Here is a 6,000-nt window from a genome sequence, read left to right on the forward strand (position 1 = left end):
GGTCAGTCCCCTTCCTACATAAAAAATACACATTTCATAAACAAAATTAAAAACATTACATTCAACGACCATGATTTATTAGTCAGCTTTGACATAACTTCCCTTTTCACCAATGTCCTAATCAACGATACCATCTTACTCCTACAGAACACATTTCCACATGACATCACGGCCCTCTTTGCCCACATACTCCACTCCGGATATTTCGTGTGGCAAAACAATTTTTATCTTCAAAAAGAGGGTACAGTCATGGGCTCACCACTTTCCCCCCAATAGCTAACTTTTATATGGAAGATACTGAGCAATGCGTTCTTCAGTCAGAGTGCCTAAAGCCCAAAATTTGGCTCAGATACGTCGATGATATTTTCGCCATTTGGCCCCATAGCCGCGAAGCACTAAATACATTCCTTAGCCACCTGAATAAACAACACAAACATATCCAATTCACCATTGAAATAGAAAAAAACAACTCTCCTCTGTTCCTAGACAGACTCGTAACACGTCTTCCCTCAGGCTGTCCCTCCTTCTCAGTCTACCGCAAACCTACACAGACAGGCCAGTACATACACAAAAATTCTTATCACCACCCAACCCAAAAACTAGGTGTCATAAGCACCCTTAAACACAGAGCTCAAACTATCTGTTCAAATGAACAAGCTCTAAACCAGGAATACAAGATCATCAACCATACATTTATAAAAAATGGATACAGTAAAAAAACTATTCACAAGATCCTCCACAGAGATACCACTAAAAACAAAAAAGATTTCAAGAATGCTATTGCCATACCTTATGTTAGAGGCATCTCCAAAAAAATAGACAGAACACTACACAAATACAACATCAAAACCACCTTTAAACCCCCAACAAAATTAAGACCTCTACTCAGTTCTTCCAAAGATCCTCTTCCACTCCTAGCCCACCCAGCGGTTTACAAAATACAATGCACATGTAACCTACCTTACATAGGGGAAACAGGGCGAACCTTCCCAATTAGGAAGGACGAACACAAACGACACATTAAATACCTGCATTTTGGAAAAACCGGCCTTTCTGACCACACACTCCAAACATGCCACAGAATTGATTGGAAAAATACCAAGTCCCTACACTGCACCAAAACTTGGTTCGAGAGGAAATCCAAAGAAGCATGTGAAATGCTCAAGCATAACCCAAATCTGAATAAAAATGATGGCCTAACCATTCCAAGAATGTGGAGGACCCATCTGCAACCTTTATAGCAACCAGAACAAGCCAAAAAAAAAAAAAAAAAAAAAAAATCCAATACAAGAAGACTTGGTGAAGTGTTTTTTTTTTCCCTTTCCCCTCTTAACATTCCATAGCAACATGAACTGTAGAAGGCCTAAAGAAAATCATAGTATAACAATCGGAACTGTACAAATCCAGAAGAATCTTAGTACATGACTTTAGCAGAGTTTATTGTAGTTTTTTTTATTTATTAATTAGAATTTTATATATATATATATTTTTTTATTTATTTATTTATTTTTATTATTTCTCAACTTTTACTTTATTTTATTTAATTATCGCTTGAGGTCAGGCTAAGAAAAAGATTAATTAACAGCGTACATTTAATTTACTACTTCAGAGTGCAAGAGTATGTAGCTTGGTTCACTATACACATGTATCCTTCTGATGATGACCTCAATATAGGAGTCGAAAAGTCAATTGTTATTTTATTAATAATAAGTAAAGTAATCATCTTAACATGTGTGTTTTGTGTCCCTAAATTCAGAAATATGAATGCTGATCACCGTGTAACCTTAAAAGAAAGATATATATATATATATATATATATAAACTTTTTCATTTGGTTATAAATTAAATTAAACTTGCCAAGAAATTATATTCTTAGTGTGACTTTTTTTCTCGACTACTTGTATTAGAAACTATAACTCATTTTTTTAGGAATGTTAGTCAAGTGAGTAATATTTATTATCCGACTAGTTTCACCGATTTTTGCTATCGACATCTTCAGGGATACAATTGGTAAGCGATATGAAGGTAACAGACTAGGTTTGAACTGACAGTTCTAATTCATACAAAATTAGTACTGTGCGTGAGACAATACGCATGCCGCGGGTACATGATTTATTGGTTGAGAGACATAATGTAATTGGCATGAAAGTTCATTTCTTTAGTGTTTACTGATCTAATTAAAGTTTTCCAAATATCAGGTAGGATTAGACCTTGATTCTTATTTAGGTTTCCTGTAGAGTGGGCGACTATAGCAGCTTCCTTGAAGGTTCTGGAATGGTAGTTCTCTTCTATATAGGGCATATGACTCTTATCCCACTCAATAAGATGGTTGGTAGTGGCAAAGTGGGAAGAAAGGCCTGAAATATCTTGTCTGTTGTTTCTAACATAGCCTATGTGCTCCTTCTGTCTCGTTTCAAAGCTTCTAGAGGTCTGACCAATGTAACTAACACCACAGGAACAAAGTATATTGTATATTCCCGAGTACTTGTGGAACGGATGAGGGTCTTTTGGTGATCTTAGAAATTTCCTTAAATGGTTATCCTAAAAGACTCATCAACAAGATTCTGTTTTCAGATATACCACAAAGACAACGTGATGACACCCAATACATCAGCACTGTAACTATTCCATTTGTTAGCACCATTTCCAAAAAATGGCCATCCTTCTAAAACCACACAATATTAGAGTAACATTCAAGCCAGTCAATACTATTCGGAAATTTTTAAGATCACCAAAAGACCCTCATCCGTTCCACAAGTACTCTGGAGTATACAATATACCTTGTTCCTGTGGTATTAATTACATTGGTCAGACCTCTAGAAGCTTCGAAACGAGACAGAAGGAGCACATAGGCTCCTTCTGTCTATGTGCTCATAGACAAAAGGAGCTATCCACTTTGCCATTACCAATCATCTTATTGAGTGGGATAAAAGTCATATGCCCTATATAGAAGAGAACTACCATTCCAGAACCTTCAAGGAAGCTGCTATAGTCGCCCACTCAACAGAAAACCTAAATAAGAATCAAGGTCTAATCCCACCTGATATTTGGAAAACTTTAATTAGATCACTAAACACTAAAGAAATGAACACGGCAATTACATTATGTCTCTCAACCAATAAATCATGTTCCCGAGACATGCGCATTGTCTCGCACTGTACTAATTTTGTATGAATTAGAACTGTCAGTTAAAACCTAGTCTGTTACTTTCATATCGCTTACCAATTGTATCCCTGAAGATGCCGGTGAAATCGGTGAAACTAGTCAGATAATAAATATTACTCACTTGACTAGCATTCCTAAAAAATGAGTTATAGTTTCTAAATTATATTCTTGTTTAATCCTTTATCCAAGTTTAAGCAAGTAAACTGTTGATGAGGTATCTTCATGGCTAGGCTACTTGCATATAGAAGCTAATGACTTCACATTCCATAATGCAAAGCACACATCTTTTCAGAAGTGTATAATGATATACATTGTGTGTGTGTGTGTGTATTTCCCCATATATATATTCTTGTGACCACAGGAAAAAGAATTACAAGTTATAACAAACAATTTGAGTCTGATTGGATATTTTCCATGCAAATTGCAGTGCATCTTGGACAATTATTCTCCTACCATTATTGGATACTAAGAGAATCTTCATTCCATAATTCCATACATAAAAGGAATCTTGGAGCACATCTCCAAAGGCCTAAAAAATATGAATTTAGACACCCTTTAACACCCCAACTGGCTAGGACGTATATATACATCCAGATAAATCTGGATACGATTCTGTAACACCTATCGAATAACATGGATAAGAAGTGCAAGTTGGTCTCACTATTTCATCCACCTCGGCCGGTAGAGAGGTGGATGAAATAGTCGATTCTATCTTCAACGGACAAACTTCTGCACTTGGCTCACCTGGGAGTGCACAAGATTCAGTGTTCCTGCAATCTCTCTTATTCTGGCCAGAATGGTCATACTGTAGAAATAAATCTGATGATTAGAACATATGGAATACATCTGTTTCCTCCACACTGAGAAATCTGGCCTTGTAGAACACAGAATTTCTAATTAGCCACAGGATCCTAATGGACAACACAAAGATTACTCACACAGGTCCTTTCAAATTTGAGACTCTTCAAAATAGTTTATGAAGCTCTTTGGAATCAACCCAATTTTAATCAGAATGACGATCTAAAAATTTCCAAATTCCGGGAAACAGTGAGTGAATTCATTCCCAGGCTCATGTACATGAATAAGAGACAAACAAGTTGTTGTTCCTCTGTATCGAGCCTTGATGAGACCCCATCTGGACTTCTGTGCCCAGTTATGGGCACCAGGGTTTCTTCGTGATGGGGAGGAAGTGGAGAGGGTCCAGAGACGAGTGACCAAGATGATAGCAGGTCTGTGGAATGAACCTTATGAGAATAGGTTGAAGATCTGTGGGTTGCAGAAATTGGATGATAGGCGAAGGAGGGGTGATATGATTGAGACATTCAAATTACTGAAGGGTTTTTATAAGATGATCCAGAAGATATTTTTGAAAATATGACTGGTGGTGGGAGGACTAGGGGCCATGCACGGAAGCTGGGCAAGAGCGTGGTTGACAAGGGTGTTAGAGCTAGGTTTTTTACTTGGAGAGTGGTGAATGAGTGAAATAAGCTTCCAGAGTCTGTTGTGGGGTGCTACGACCGTGAATGAGTTCAAGGCAAGATATGATAGATACTGTGTGAATGTTGAATAGTTGTTCCAGACATGATGTTAGGGCCTCCCTCGATGAGTCTTTCGACTCCTTGGAGTTTCCCGGAACAATAATAATAATAATAATCGTTTTTCTTATATATATATAGGACTCCCTTTTGCAAATATCTTAATTTAATGTTATTAGTAAAACGAAACTTAATTTTATTGTTAAAACTGTTCTGTGTCATACACCTCATCTTGAAAGCCAGTCTACTCTCCATTGTTTAGCTATGTTTGCTTACAATTGTTAATGAACTAAAGTTCTATGTTCTCATTTGACTGGCTAGAGAGTGGCAGAGCCAAAACTCTTTGTAATCTTGGTTCAGTTCTTTCTTGATTCATATAATTTCGGTAGTTGTTTCACTCTGATTATGATGAGATATTCATCATGAAATAATTAGTGATTTATATTAAATTCTTTATTTTATTACATAATTTATGTGTATAGTCAGTTAATTATGTCTTAAAATTACAATAGTATTAACAATCAAAAAGGTTTTTTTCAACTGAAAAGATGCTACTGAAAAATATCTCAGCCAGAGAAATTAAGTTTGTGGCAGGCAGCAGTAGTGAATGAACATCTTTCTTCTTGTTTTATAATTATGTCAAGAATGGTTAACAAGGTTAAATAGAATTTATATATATCTGTATCTATCTATATATATCATTTTAAACAGGTGCTAGGAAAATGGAACAGCATACATTCAACATCTTCACTTAGAGGAAGAGTCCTAATAATCAACCAGATAGCTGTGAGTGTGCTATGGTATAACCTCAAAGTACTGACACTCCCTGAAGATTTCTCCATCACATTCAAAAGGCAATCTCACATTTCCTCTGGAACAATACTAATTGGACAACTTACTCTGTGTTCTGAAGTCACTGAATAAAGGAGGTGAAGGCCTGATTTCCCTTGAAAACAAGATTACATCTTTCAGAATCCTCTTTCTCCTACAGACACTTCAGTCCAATCATACTTATGTAACCACTCGATTACGTTATGAAATCATCCACCAGAGGATTTACACTGTCCACAATCCTCCAAATGGCCATTTCTGCACCATCATCTCCTAAATTACCTCATCTTTATAGAGATGCTCTACAGCAGTGGAAAAATACAGAACTTCTTTACACAGTGACAGGATCAACAGAATCAGTTGTACAGAGTCAGAACCACTATTTTCAAACAGAAACATAACATGTGTCATAACCAGCCAGCAATTTCTTCTCCCTACATGGAACTGGGCAGGAATAAGAATCATAGCA

General features: G+C 36.5%; 1 protein-coding gene across 1 annotated transcript in view; it reads left to right on the forward strand.

The window, feature by feature from the left end:
• Positions 1-5,508, forward strand: part of LOC150107163 (uncharacterized) — a 276,832-nt gene extending 271,324 nt beyond the window's left edge. Inside the window, exon 5 of the mRNA XM_090391041.1 lies at positions 5,412-5,508. The gene's annotated coding sequence lies outside the window, so the exon portion shown is untranslated. The remainder of the gene's footprint in view (positions 1-5,411) is intronic.
• Positions 5,509-6,000: the final 492 nt, after the last annotated feature.

The sequence above is a fragment of the Typopeltis vanoorti genome, chromosome 4 (assembly GCF_054136105.1).
Source record: "Typopeltis vanoorti isolate ZY-2024b chromosome 4, IOZ_Tvanoo_1.0, whole genome shotgun sequence".
Classification (NCBI taxonomy): Eukaryota; Metazoa; Arthropoda; class Arachnida; order Uropygi; family Thelyphonidae; genus Typopeltis; species Typopeltis vanoorti.